This window comes from Uloborus diversus, chromosome 2, assembly GCF_026930045.1.
Source record: "Uloborus diversus isolate 005 chromosome 2, Udiv.v.3.1, whole genome shotgun sequence".
Lineage (NCBI taxonomy): Eukaryota > Metazoa > Arthropoda > Arachnida > Araneae > Uloboridae > Uloborus > Uloborus diversus.
The window spans coordinates 94,222,724-94,238,047 of NC_072732.1; positions in this window are offsets into that span (position 1 = coordinate 94,222,724).

Sequence of the window (15,324 nt, forward strand, 5' to 3'; positions counted from 1 at the left end):
GCATTAGAAAAAGTTAAAAAAATAAAAATACAGCCTTACAAAAATACGTTATTACGCTAACGCGTTCTTTATTTATAAAGCGAAGTTTAGATTAATAGGTGTTTACTGAAATTGTTAATCAGCATTTTAATCATTTCAATTTAAAAATAACATATTGAAATTTAGCAACGTAAACCAAATTTAAATCTTCAATGATTATCACCAAATTTATAAAGCTAACTTATTTGTAGACTGAAAAATTTCTTCACGTCTGAATTCTACAAATCATTACGTTACAGTAATTAAATGAAATCTTTCCGAATATTCTACCAAAGTTTTTTTCTGTGATAAAGTCCATTAAAAAAAAAATATTTTTGCCGGCTTACCTTTTGTCCTCAGAAAGTTTTTCATTCAAATATCGAATTCTTCCAAATGTTCTTACTCGAAAAACAAAGTTCAATAGCATTTTTATATGGGTCAGGAAATTGGTCTTTCAATACAGAAGAACAATTAAATGGCCTAGCTTTTGTACAATCATAAAACTCTAATGTATCTGATTTGAAAGCTTTAAATGATCACAAAAAAAAAAAAGCTCCTATACAAAAATAGATACACGATTGAGATAATCAAGATATAGTGCTCATTTTCCATCTCCCCTCTCCCATCTTTAAGTCATTGTCGCATCAATGCGAATTATTAATTATTTTAAGCATGGGGATACAGTGTTCAAGAAATTAAGTTAAATCTATTGAATAATATTTAACATAAGAAATTTCATGCATTGCATCTAAATGCATTATAATTTTACGGTTAAAGAAAATTTATTACGGTCTCACAGTGCCATTACTAAGCTAATTTAAATATCATTATATATAATATTAAGTTGCATTGTGACAGGGTTGAACCAAATCCTACATTAAAAAATAACTTCGTACACCACATTTTATGAAATTTGTCTTGCTCTTTACCTTAACTTTTTAAAATTCTTCCCCCAATTATTTATTGAAGCAGCTTCAAAGTTAGTATTCCATAAAAAAAAGCATTAAAAAACAGAAAGGAAGGTTGTATTCCTAATTTTTTGGATGTGTTTTGAGCTCTTTGAAACTCTTGAAGGAAAGCTTAAGTTTCCAGAACTTTTTCAGTAACTAGGCCATCAGCACGTGAAGGCGTTTTCAATACCTTCAAATATAATTACAAACAGTGGCGTACTGGGCCGCCGGGATACCGGGAAAATTCCCGGTGCGCCGGCGCCCTTAGCGCGCCGGTGCCAAAGTATTTTTTTTTTTTTTTTTATGATTTTGTGCTGAATATTATGACGCCTAAATTCCATAAGATTCATTGTGTGATAAAAACAAATAAGACGACTTGACGTCAGAAAACTACGGAATAGGAGTTTTTAAAATCAAAGTTACTATCATCATCGGTTTCTGTTTTTTCTTATTCTCATCCCAAATTTCCCTCCTTTCCAAATTTACCTATTTCCCAAAGAATTTTTTTTTTTTCTTTCGTATCCAAAATAAAAGTTACATATACTACTTCATAGGATTTTATTTTAATTATTTTTTTTTTTTTAGTATCAATTCACGAATCGTAAAAACAAGAATAAGTAACCATTCAGCGCCGACTTGAACTCAATTGAAACTAATAAATCTTTGCATTAAAAGTCTCGGCTAATATGGGCGCCTGTATGCAAAATTTTAAGGGAGGCTCAGATATTTCCCCATGGTTTAGCAGGAAAAATTCCTCATGGAAACCCATTTCAGTACAGATCAGAGGTTATTAAAATTTGAATTTTCTCATAACTTATTCATTAATGACTGATGGATAAATGTTTTTACATTTCTGCAAAGAAAAAGAACTAACAGCAAGGAAATTCTAATTTCTGGGGGTGGGGGCTTGAGTCCCCACTTGCCTCCCCCCCATATGGACGCCCTTGTTGGCTAATGCTATGGCTCCAAGATATTTTTGAACCAAGTGCCTATTTTGGACATCTAACTTTCCCTACGGCGCCTTTCTCTCAATAACTCGGTGGCAAGCAAAAATTTTATTCCGGGGGGGGGGGGGGAGTGGTGAGGTACTGAGGACGAAAATTTTTTATATTGTCTTGGGATCGCTTCCAACGATAGCTCATTCTCTAGATTCACCACTGATATAACTAATCATAACTAACAGCATTGCATAGCACTTTAGTATTATTCATGATTCAGAAGCGCTGCGGAATATTTCAACAGTTTCATAATCTGCGTTGCCCGGTCCACCTTGAAAATAAAAATTGTATCAAGTGACGTATGTTCAACAATCATGTTTAAATAAATAAATAAAAAGAAAACTGTGACAACCCTGTTTCGTCACACCCGCTTCTACTCACTTTCACCCCTCCAGGTGAAATCAACTCCGGCTGAAGTTCGCTCTTTTTCACCTCTCCGCCTTCTGCTATCTCCGTGTAACTGCAACCCGTTCAGTTAACGGTGAGTTTTTTTTAGCGTTCTCTCCCATGTGGCGGCAGTTTGGAATTTCTGTATCAAGCATGTAGTTGAAAATGTAACAAGAAAAGTTTTGAGGGGTGACCCCCGGACTTGCTTGTGTCCGGGGAGTCGGCTTGGTCGTGTGCTGGAGAAGCTCTCCATTTTTTTGTTCCTGTTGACGGCCTGCTTTGGATAAAGGATGATCTGGTGGAGAAAAGATTGTGCCCTTTTGCTGTTTGCTCCCTCCTTTTAAGGATTTGTGCACCTTTCTCACCCTGAGCCCGCCAGAAGGAGATTCCAGAAAAAAGATGGACTAATTTTTGCATTCATATCTTCAAATGACCAATTCAAGACCCACCGGCAAAGACTTTTGCCAAGTGTGAAATCCAACTACATCATCGCCATCTATGGCATCATGTGATTACTCCATTCAGATTCAGAGTCTACAATAATGAAGAAGCGATTGTGATTTGCGATTTCTTTAATATTTCTTAATTAGAGTCGTGTGCGGGGCGATTTCAAATTAGTGTTTGTGGAATCATCTTAAAAAATGGCAATGAAGCCATCTTCTGCACAGGACTCCACGGACAGGTCGTATATCTCATAATTATGTATTTAATTATGTATTAACTTCACGGGAATGCATTTATGTCAAAATTGTTCGTATTTAATATATTTTTGATTTATTTTTGTAATTCCATACCACGTGTGTTTGCTGATCAGCCCTATAATAAGTTAATATTTTTTTTAATCTAGTTTTCATTACATGGCCATTAATTTAAGGTTAATTCTATCATTTGCAATAACCATCTTTTTATTGAACCAATAGCAATGTACTGCCACTATTTCTATTTTTTAATAAATCTGTAATTTTTGGTTCACTATTTTGATCTCAGGTATGTTTTTTTTCACGCCTCAGTTTCATTATCTTTTACTAAAACCCCACACCTTTATCAAAAACATCATGCAAAATTTCCCTCCCAAACAATGACGACAGATATTAAAGAAATTAAATCGAGAAAGATGTATTTTAAAAGCGTAACCATGGAAACACAAAATAAAATAAGTTTAAGGAATTGAAATGCGAATGAAAATGTTTAACAATTTGAATGGGAAAGGGAATTTTTGAACTTGATTTAAAAAGGCTTGTAACTTTTTTTCCTTTCGAGATAGAAGCTTAGTTTTTCGACCATAGGTCGAGATGGATTTGAAGAAAAAAATATCGCTTTTTCCAATGGTGTCAAAAAAAAAAAAAAAACACTGTGGGACAGTTCCTTCACTTTTTATTGATAGATTCAATGAAGAAAGTAGTGCCTAAATTTCAGCTAAGCCTAAAAAAATTCGAGATAAAAACGCAAATAACTCCCGCCGTAATTAAGTTAGAGCATTGAAACAAATTGCGTAAAACGTGGAACATTCTACCCTTTCCAACGATATGTAATATTAATATATGTGCAAGTAATTTTTCACCCCCCATATTCGGGATTTTATGTGAAAATTGGGTCTATATTGGAATTTAAAAAAAAAACTACTCGTCAAATTTTTTTTTCAAACTTGTCTGCAATCCTTTCCGGGGTTAAAAGAAAGATGCTGTGAAAATCTCAGCAAAATCGGCCCGGATTGTTCTCGAGTTTAGCGCGTTTAAACAAACAGACGTTTTTGGAGACTTTATTTTATACGATCTAGAGATATGCACAGCGCTGATTCGAGGATGTCTGGCATGCGACCGCGTAGAGTGCCGAGCACAAAAGGAGAGGGGGGCGGCGAAAAAAAAAGGCGTAATGGAAGTTTTTTTCTCGAAACAATCTTTTTTCCCAAGCTTGTTCGCATTTCGCCTCCCCCCCCCCCTAAAAAAAATTAAAATATTAAAATATGTCTCATGATATACTGAAGTATACAATTGCGCTGCGATTAGTGGCTCTCCTTCCCTAAGATCACTGCAGATAGCCTAAATGCGTTTTTTTTACAGCTATAATTTTTGGGGGAGAGCACCAGCCCAACACACCCTCTTTCTAAAAAAAAAAAGGATATTATCTACAATTGCGTTTTTAAAGTTTCAATTTTGAAATATGGTCGCGGAGCATCAACGAACCTCTTCAGCCCCTAACATTACCAATGATAACCTAGAATGCACTTTTAAAATCACGAATTACAACATTTTCCGGGATGGTTCTCGATCTCCTTTCTATAGTACAACCAAAGATCGTCTAAAACTGCGTTTAAAGAGCTAAAATTTCAAAAAAGTTCAAGGGGGAACCCCAGACCCCCATTCATTATCATAATTGTAGATAACAATTTAATTTCAACGGTTCAATTCCGGAAAATAGACGAGGGAGAGCTCCCTTTCCTCTCCTGCTCCTAACATTACCAAAGATCGTTCAAATGCATTCTGAAAACGAAAAAAAAAACAAAAAAGTTCCGGGGAAGAAGCCCTCGTACCCCACACATTATTTTTGATTGAATATTATTCTCATGATTAGGTTCATATTGTCAATATTTAGATCTAGTAATGACCATACTCTTAAACTAGAACATGAAGACATTCTCTTACTCTTTCTTTAAAACCAGCGGTACCCGCACGGCGATACCCGTACTAGGAATGTAAAGAAAGTCCGTAGAAGAAGAAAAAAAAATCCACGCCCCCCCCCCTTCTGATGTGAAATGATTATTTTTCTTCAACTAAAATGCGTACACACCTTTTCAAAAAACCTATTCAAGTCTCTTTGGAATTCAAAACTATTCGCTAAAACACATTAAAGAATAACAGTAACTGTACAATTCAAAATAATCCTTCAACTGTATAGTTCATCGCTTAACACGCTAAGTAACCACGCTACCGTAACCCTGTCCTTTAACGATTTTTTTTCTGCAATTTAAAATGTTTCGCCAAACAAACAATACTAAATAAAAAACTCTACGACAAATCAAATTATTTACTTACATAAGTAACTATCTTCAACTATAAGAACAAAAAACAAACGTTGAAGAAATAAGGAAAACAAAACCCAATCGAAAAAGCCTACAAAATCAAATTATGTACCTGAACATGGAAAAAAAAAAAAAAAAAACGCATTCCAAAATCAGTTTGCTGACCACTACAGACCCACAATAGCGTAGCATCTGAGCCGTGTGGCATGATTCCTGGCAGCTATCGATACTTTCGGCCAGCGCCCAACTTGATGAGTTAACTTACTCCGCCATCTATGAGGAATTCATAGAACTAAACATTTAATTTGCAATTACAAATATTTCGGTCAATCTGATTTAAAAAAAAAAGCCTATACCCTTAATCAATAAATGGAGTATTCAACACAAAAATATTTTTTCAATTTGAACCAGTAGTTCCTGAGATTAGTGCGTTCAAACAAACAAACTTTTCAGCTTTATGTTATTAGTATAGATATTTTGAAACAATTAAAGGGCCACCATTTTCATACACCTGCAGTAGCGCATTTTAGGGGGGAGGGGGTAGGCACAAATGGAACACTCACGAAACTTAAAATTGTATGAGCGGAGGGGGAGGGAGGCTTTTTACTTTACCGTTGCCCCACCCTGAAAAAACTTTCTTTGTATCCACCCCTGTAGTTACCCTACTTTTTTGACTTCGCGGGAGACCTGGGGGAGTTCGTGACTGTAGCAACAGTCCCACATTTATAAACGTATAAAAAAAAAACGTTTCCAAGTCATAAATTTTAAAAATTTTGTGGGAAAGCTTCCTTTTCCCCCGTCCACGAGAATCCTGTCACAAAGTTATAAAACCTGGTCTAAAGTTTAATTTTTAGAAGTTAGAACTTCGATTTCGAAAAATTGCCGGGAATGAGTACCCGATCTCCATTTCTTCCTTACAGGTAATCAAAGATAGCCTAAGTCTCAAATTACGTTTTGATACTTTTCAAAAAACTTTCTTGGAAAACAGGAGAACCCTTCAAACGCAACCCCCCCCCCCACACACATTAAAGATCGTCTAAAATTTCCGATTTTAAGACTTCCATTTTGAAAATTTCCCAGGCAAAGTCCCCGAAACCCATGCTTTCACCTGACGTCATCAACGATGGCAGACAAAGGTGCAATTAGGATTTCAATTTTGAATAATATCCGCCCCAGACTCTTATCTCGGCCAAATGTTATTAAAAAATAATCTTTATTTTTTATTCTTTAGGACTTGTATTTCTAAACATTATCAGAGGACAATGCACAATCTTTATCCCTGAAATCATCACAGTTGGTCTACCAGCTACACTTTTAGAGGTTTAATTTCAAAAAATTTCCGGAGGAAAAGTTCTGAACAACTCATCTCCCACCTCATTAATTTCGTTTTCAGAACCTAATTTTTTTTAAAGCATTCTGGAGAAGAATCTCCGACCTCAGCATTGCACCAAAATTGCTATAAAAACCATCTTAGTTTTCGGTTTTGGGACTGTAATATCGAAAATCTTCTAGGTAAAAAATTCCGAACAATAACCTATCTAACTTCATCTAAGATGGCTTACTGTATTGCATATTTGAGACTTATTTCGAAAAATTTTTAAGAAGAGTCCCCAAACCGCATTCCTTCCCCCGTTCACTAACGTTGTCTCAGATTTTCCTACAATCTTGTTTTGGACTTCAAATTCGAAAAATTTCCGGTTGAGCATATTTCCTCCCCCCCCCCCGACCCAGAACATCATTTTTTCTAACATCACTGAAGGAAGATTAAAAAGAAAAACTTTCTCTCATTTCGTCAAACGGGAGGCGAGGGGGGGGGGGGGGGACAAAGGCTACATTTTCCCCAGGACGCTGAAGATTATATACTCCTCTCATAGGAAGTTCGTCAAGTTTAATTTATTAGTTAACTTGGGGGGAAGGGGGATTACGAAAATAGAACAAGACGCCGGTCAAGTGTATTTCCCGGTACACATATTGAACCCAGTACGCCACTGATTACAAACAAATATTTTCGATTCTAAAAAATGTGACTTTTATGTCTACTTTAGCATAACATCGAAGGTAAGAATAACCTTGCCAACAGATTTAGCGCAGGAGCAGTCGCTTATTTCTGAAGAAACCCTAGTCAAATGTTATGAGACATTTCCAAATTAAAATTAAACCTTGAAAACAATATTCATCACCCTTATTCATAATGAGTGATTTTTAGCCTTGTCTGGGAGTGACCTCGGCCCCCTTCAACTGCCTCTTAAACAACCCTTGTACAGAGTAAAAATTCTTAAATTGTATTTTAGCTAAGGCATACTACAGTTCTTTCGGCATACGCTGTGGATATTGTCCCGCGGAGTGTACCCGATGACGTCAAAAACGAGTTTTCTCCTCTCGCTGTCCACTTCGCGGCGGATGAAAAGATCAAAGGAACGAGCTAGCCCTTGTATTCGGAAGCCCTGCCACAGATCTGTCTCTTCTCCCTTCAGCATTCTAGATAAGGAAAGGCAATACAATTGTTCGTCAAGAAAAGTGACCATTCCAAGATCTCGAATTTTACACCCCATGTTGTAAATCTTGCTGCCTGCTCCCTTTTAGTTAAACACCGACTCGAGCATTTAAATCGCACAAATGACGACTGGTACATTTTGAGGACTGATGTAATAGACACGTTTAGTGGTGACGTCAGGGGTTGCCAGAAACTCGGGGAAGTTTCCAATCATGCCTTTGCTATGCGCGTTGCTAAGGTAGAAACAACATAGGATCTTCGTACGAATAGGGTTAGAGCGATGTTTAATTGATGGTTTCTTGCCAATTAAATGCTTAAATAATTTTTTTAGTGGTTTCAAGTTACATATAAGCCACCTGTAGACATCATTTGACGAATATCGATAGTTTTTTACATTAGTACAGTAAAAATAGGGGTCGGACCCAAACATCCAAAAAAAAAAAAGCTAAACCTGGTGCAAATTGTTTATTACCCTCCCAATAAGAACAGGTAAAAAGTCCCACCCCATTGTGTGTCGGGTTTTGGAATGGGGGGCATCTAAAAATTGCAGTTTTGGGTATTTTTTCAGAATTTTTAGAATAAATTTAAAGTGAGAATATTATGTTATACTAAATTTAAAAGCATAAAATTAAAGGTGTTTGACCCCCAAGAGGGATGACAAAACCCACAAATGCTACAGAGCCCCCCTATCCCCGTAAAGCGAAGCAGTGCCCCCGAACCCCCCTCCATACATTTCATATGGAAACATTTTATGCTAAGAAAAATTGTTAGAAATCAAGTGCGTCCATTTTCCAAGAGCGATGATGCACCTACTCTCAAAGCTACAACACCCCCCCCCTGCCAAATAAAATAAATCCTCACCCCACCCCCCCCCACCTTTTATTTCAAGTAGAAGTATTATTTCATGCAAGTCTAAAATGCCTAAATCAAGACTGTCCACCCCATAAGAACAGTAGCTCACGTCCCAAAACGAAATTATGTACTAAAATATTATCCTCCCCCCCCCACCCCCCTCTGATGGTGCACATTTAGATTAAATGGCCAGAAAAATAACGCTGAACTGTTTTTGCTTTCAAATGATTTCTCCTAAGCTTGTAACAAAAAGTCTTCGTTATCAAGATGTTTTTTGGAATCTAGATCCTCAGCAAAATCGTTATTGTTGCAGCTATGTCTAACACAGTTTGTGCATATAATTGAGCACTTCAGTCTACTTTCAGACTTTTCAAACATTCACTATGTCCAATGAGCCCCTCAGAGCAAGCACAAGATTTGAGACGCAGAAAGTCTTCTAGAGCAGAAGGCTTGGCTGTTGTAATAGGACTTCCTTTATGTTTCTGTGGTGCTTTCTTTACACCCATCAAAAATGACACTAGCTTTCCCATACTTACAAGTGACCTACACGCTGCATTGCTGGCATATTTCCTTGAAACTTACATATCATTACCAAAAATATGTTCAAGCGGTTATCTTCCCTTCTATTACGTATGAGGCAGTGAGAAGCAAAGAGCAAAATTAAAAATTTGGAGATAACCAGTACAAATGGTTGAACCTCTCCTATATCTTAGGGCAAGAAATGGTCCTAGTAGACCTGGTAGTTGCTTCTATACAGCATGATTTAGAAAAAAAATCAATGAAAGTCTACCTAGGATCTTATCTTTAAACGCGTTTTATTCAAAACTTGAAAATGTCCACTTACATCCCTTTGCTTCTCACTGCCTCATATATGACACCAGCTGTTCGTTCTGTGATTTTGGATGAACCTTTTGCTTCAGATAATAGTACTTTAACGATACAGGATTTCTTTCCTTCTGAAACCAGATTCATCGAATACTGATGGAGGATCAGCGCATAACTCGTACCAGAAGTTTTTAGCAATTTGTTATTCCATCTTTACTGTTCATACCATTCGGTGTAAAAGATGGTTTGGGCTTACACATCTTTACAGATAGTAACTACTCTCGTAACAGAAGCTAAAGACATAACTGCTTACCTCCTTTACAAAGAAATGCCACAAAATTGTTTGACTTCAATATGATTTGATGTTACTACCCGAACGTTAAAGGTCTTATCGCAACTCACCTTATCATCAGCGAGCAATACCCATTCCAACTTGAGAGGGAAGAAACTTCTGGGTCTTTAGAAACGGATTGAGATTTCCAAACTGGGAGACACAAAGGTGTAAATATTTAGCATTCTGTTGATGTATTGCTCATTGCTCTCATCAAGACTTGTTCTATCGTTGAATCACTACAGGTTCTAGACCACCTGAATTTGTCACTGCGTTAGATCGATGGATAGCTGATGTTTGATGTGATCAAATTTTTTTTATCGCATGATGTACTCAAAAGTTTCAGATAGAGTTGCAAGTGTATGTCCGCATATTTAGCATAATTCACACAACCAGCTGCGTAAAAGAGAGGTAGCTTGGTGTTTGCAAATGAGAACCCCCACCGACTTAGAGGGTGCAGAATTGCAGCATTGCCCGTCTCACTATTGGCAATTCCGGTTTGTCCCACCCTTACGGTGATAGCAAAAGATTGTAGAAAAGTTGAAGAAAGTTAATCAAGAAGAAGTAGGGAAACTTTGGTCAATTTGGACTTTTTTTATGCTGCACAGGATTTTTTTTTCCAGCGCTCTAAACAGTTTAATAACTCCAGTCACAAATAATTTGGTTACTGAGCTCGCTTAGATCTTTTAGAATTATCATTCTGACATTACCATATCATTGTGAGGCATTTTGTACTTCGGAAAAGTTTAAGTCAGGGAAATTTTTTCGTGAACTTCACTGCAAATGTGCACTCACTGTGATTTTAGAATGTAAATTCAGGGTCCCCCCCCCTCAAAGCGATGGCGCACCCCTTAAGTGTGACGGAGTACCCATCAAGAATAAAAGTCCTCAATAAAGAAAGAAATACCCCTTGAAAAAACTGCCTTAAAAATTCCAATGACGCAAAGCTGCTCCATGGACACCCCCCCATCCCCCCCCCGCCTGTACACCCCGGTTAATTAGAATTTTTTTATGTGAGAGTTTATTGTTTTACTATTATAGAGTGGTTTCTGCGAGGTTTCAGAATTTTTTTTAAGTAATAGAAATTATTTTTATTTAAATAGAGGACTATTTCGTCTCCCCCCCCTTCCCCCCAAAACCCGACGCGCAAAGTGCTGGGACTTTTTACCCCTTCTTGCTGGAAGGGTAAGAAGTAATTTGCAACAGGTTTCACTTTTTTTTTTTTTGGATGTTTGGGTTTGGCCATTTTTTGGCCTAATTTTTCATGTGAATCGGGTTAAAATTCGGCAAAACATAGACTTATGTGGAATACAAGTGTGTTTTCTGGAGTTATACACTCTTCTTATTGTTATTTCTTTTTCTTTGGGTGGAAGGGAACAGCTCCGCCATTTGAGAGGGTCTGGAAAGACATTGCCCCCCTCCCCCACTTTCGGAAAATTGCTGTATTTCTATAAATTTTGCGCATTTTTTTGTCTTTCGATGCAATATGCATTTACTGTATATGATTTAACCCCCCCCCCTTGCAGAAAAATTTGAAATGACGATATTTTTTTTTGAATCCCGTTTAAAGTTTTCTAAGAATTTGATTATAATTATTTTCTTCGGGCGGGATTTTTTTTTTCTTTTTAATGGTATAAGTAATTTTTTGTTTGGGGAAGGAGAATTTTTCGCTTTTCTCGATTCTGATGCTTGTTTGCATTGAAATTTTTTTTTTTTTCGAATGGGAGGGGGGATGTTAGGTTACATTGTCCTTATTCTAATGCGAGTTTGATTGGGATATTTTAGTTTAAAAGTTTTTCTTCTGCGAGAACACACACGTAATTTAAGTTAAACTCCAATTGAGCTCTATTCCGAATAGGAATAAAAACTAGCTTGAAGAAGTTGATAAAATTCCCATTGAACCTAGAAAAAAACTAATATGTATATCCTTGTCCCCCCCCCCCCCCCAAAGAGCAATTACTTAAAATTACGTGCAGCAAGAAGAAATATCCCCTCTCCCCGAAGAAAAAAAGAATTTAATTGAACTATGCATTGCAAATAGTAGAACAAACTGAAATTTTCAATGTATATTTATGTATATTGATACAAAAAATATGTATAACAAGTAGAGTAAAGTAAAAATCCCCCGCCTTGGAATACAAAAAAAAATGATTAAAATACTCGTGACAATTTGTAGAAAACACGCAATTCTCCCTTTCCCCCAAAGAGCCCGAAGGAATGGAGTTTCATTAAAATATGCATTACTACTGGAACAAATTCAGAAAAATTCTCCCCCCCCCCTCCAGGTATCGCTGACTAGGCTGACATGGTCTCTCGTCTTCTAAAGAAAAGAATGCATACAATTCAATTAAAACTTCTCCTCTTCCTAAAAAAAATAATAATTATTAAATTTCGCTCTAAACTTTGAAAGAAAAATCTCTCCCCCCCCCAAGTCATGATATTTCAAATTTCCTAGAAGGGTACGTGCAAAAAGGAAAAAGTCAATGTACGAGTATGTTGCGTCGAAAAACAGCAAAAATTACGCCAAATTTATAGAAATACAGTTATTTTCCAAAAGGCATGAGAGGGGCAATACCTCTCCTGACCCTCTCAAATGTCGGACCTGTCCCCCTCTCCCCCAACGAAAAAGAAATAACAATAAGAAGAGTGTATAACTCGAGAAAACACACTTGTATTCCACATAATTCTATGTTTTGCCGAATTTTAACCCGATTCACATGTAAAAATTATCGATACTCGTCAAATGATGTCTACAGGTGGCTTATATGTAACTTGAAACCACTAAAAAAATTATTTAGACCATTTAATTGCCAAAAAACTATCAATTAAACATCGCTCTAACCCTATTCCTACGAAGATCCTATGCTGATTCTCCCTTAGCAACGCGCATAGCAACGGCATGATTGGAAACTTCCCCGTGTTTCTGGCAACCCCTGACGTCACACTAAACGTGTCTATACTGACACAAAAATAACGACTGGTTATCATTTGTTTGGGAAAGGGGGGGGGGGTGCCTCACCCCTCTCTACACTTCCTAACTATATGACTATCCCAATTAAAGCAAATATTATCATGTGTATATCAATAGTGCTTTTTTAAAACAAGATGCATACTCCTTACTCAGACGAAGCCGACTATATTGATAAGTGGTCAAAGAACTACTTGGAACCAGGACTATACTTGGAACGGGAAAAGTTCTTCTAGGAAGTAGGCCCAGATCTTTAAATTTTGGGGGCCCCTGCAAAAACTCTGTCGGGCTACTCCGTACACAGATCCGGGCTTGCTAGCAAGACTAACTGTGCATTTTATCAGAATAATTTTGTCGAGCATTTACAAACACAATTTTATGCTGAAATTGTGGGAAGAAAGTGGAAAATCCAAACTCCAGGGAAAATCCAAACAAAGGCACCTGAAGCCAGGGTCCCCCTAAGTCTCAGGGTGCCCTATTGGAAGCAATCACCCCACACCTAAAATTCATGATTAAATATCAATTTTCATGAGTTTTGGGCATTTTCCACTCAAAATTATGGCTGTCAGCGGCAAATCCTCAAAACAAAAAATTTTGGTTTTAAGGATAGGCCACTTCGCAGCTCCGAGGCCCCCTGCTTTTCTGGAGGCCCCAGCTATCGCCTCATGCGCCTATGCGATGATCCGCCACTGATAAAACAGCATAAATAAACTTATACCAAACAGCATTTTATTTTAATTTTGCTTTAAGAAAAACATGAACAATTAACAAGTTAACATATAAGCTGATTACGTATAGTTTTATGCAATTTACTAGCTTTTAGAACAATATAACGATAACTAATGCTTCAACTTTAAGTTTCAAAGATACTAGGAAACCATACGATAGTGTAATAACGATAAAATATTGATGATTTAGTAGCAATGGAAAGAGTTAACATGCAGCATGTGTCTAGATTCGTAAATTTTTTGCTTTCGTGACTCCGTAACCGAAATATGAAGTTTGTAGGTCTCTCGTAATTTTAAGAAAAGTTTAAATTTAGCAAGTTTTAGTGAGAAATGGATAACATTTTTCACACGCATGCAGGCAGATACCGCTCGAAAACTAGTCTTTTGTATTTTTAAGGACATAAAACTTTTAGATCAATCAAAAATTAGAGTTGAAAAGTTGTCACCATTAAAAACTGCACATAATAGAGAATTAATAGCAAATTTTCGTGTTTTATCAACAATTTAGTTGCAAGTGTTAAATATTATTTTATTTCATAATATTTGTTATTGATTCTGATCCGAAAGTGGATGTGAGATTTACAAATCTATGTACCTTATGCCATTTTTGTTCAAAAAAAATATTTTGTAAATTTTACTTCTTGCAATTTAAAGTACATATTCTGATTACGAGTAATTAAACATGTTATCATGACTTTAAAAGCCATTCAATATCAATTTTGATTTCTTAAATTTATAATTTATTACTAACCAAAAGTACATATAAATTTACCCATGAAATGCAAATTTTATGCAGTAAACTTCACAGATATATCCGAGTTAATTTAAAATCCCTTCATTTGAAAATATGCGAGAATTAACACAAGATATACGAGATGCAGCCTAAAAAATTCTCGTAGTGATTAAAACTGACTTATCCGTTACCCAAAAATTAATTTTTCGTTAAAGACAAAAGTATACTTTAATGTTTCGCATAATTCCGAATGACGAATGAGTTACAAATTAAGAAGATGCGAAATCTATTTTCTGTTTTGAAATTACCTCCAGTAGTTAGTTTCGAACAGAAAAATGTTTTTGAGGATTTTTTTTTTTTTTTTTTTCAAATTAAAAAAAAAAATCTTTCACTGAAAGTACTATTTTAAAACAGAAAAATCCCAGAAAATTGCGGAAAACGAACCAATAGTAAGCTTATGTGATGCGCGGTGGAAAGTTCTTGCCCTACAAATGGCGGACGATCGTTGGTTGAAAAGGAATCACTTTTCTACCACAGGATGATCCATCTAGTTAAGAGAGCGCGAGAAAATCTTCGAGAGGTAAAATCAGATTTCATGAATTTAAATTTAGATTTTTTAGTTATTCCCTGGGATACAAAGCTAAATCCAGATGTAACTGAAAAAAAAAAAAAAAAAAACGCCGATAGGCTTACCATGATAGCTTCAGGTTCCAATGTTGAACAGCTACTCAGAATTTCTGAGATATTTCTTCAGTTGTATATGATATCTTAGATGATTGCTCTTTATTGCTAACTGTTCAAGCTGTAGTGTTTTATACAGCGGCTTACAATACCGGCCGTATAAATTGTGCATGTAATTTTTTAGAGCAAAAGCTGAAACGGCGACATATTGCATTTGTATTGCTATCATCATGCACTTGAAATCGTACTGCAGAGTGTCTTTAAAGAAGTTCTTGCCTTTCTTAGTTCTAGACTCGATATTCCATTATTTAAGCGCTTCAAAATCCAAAAAGTACACATA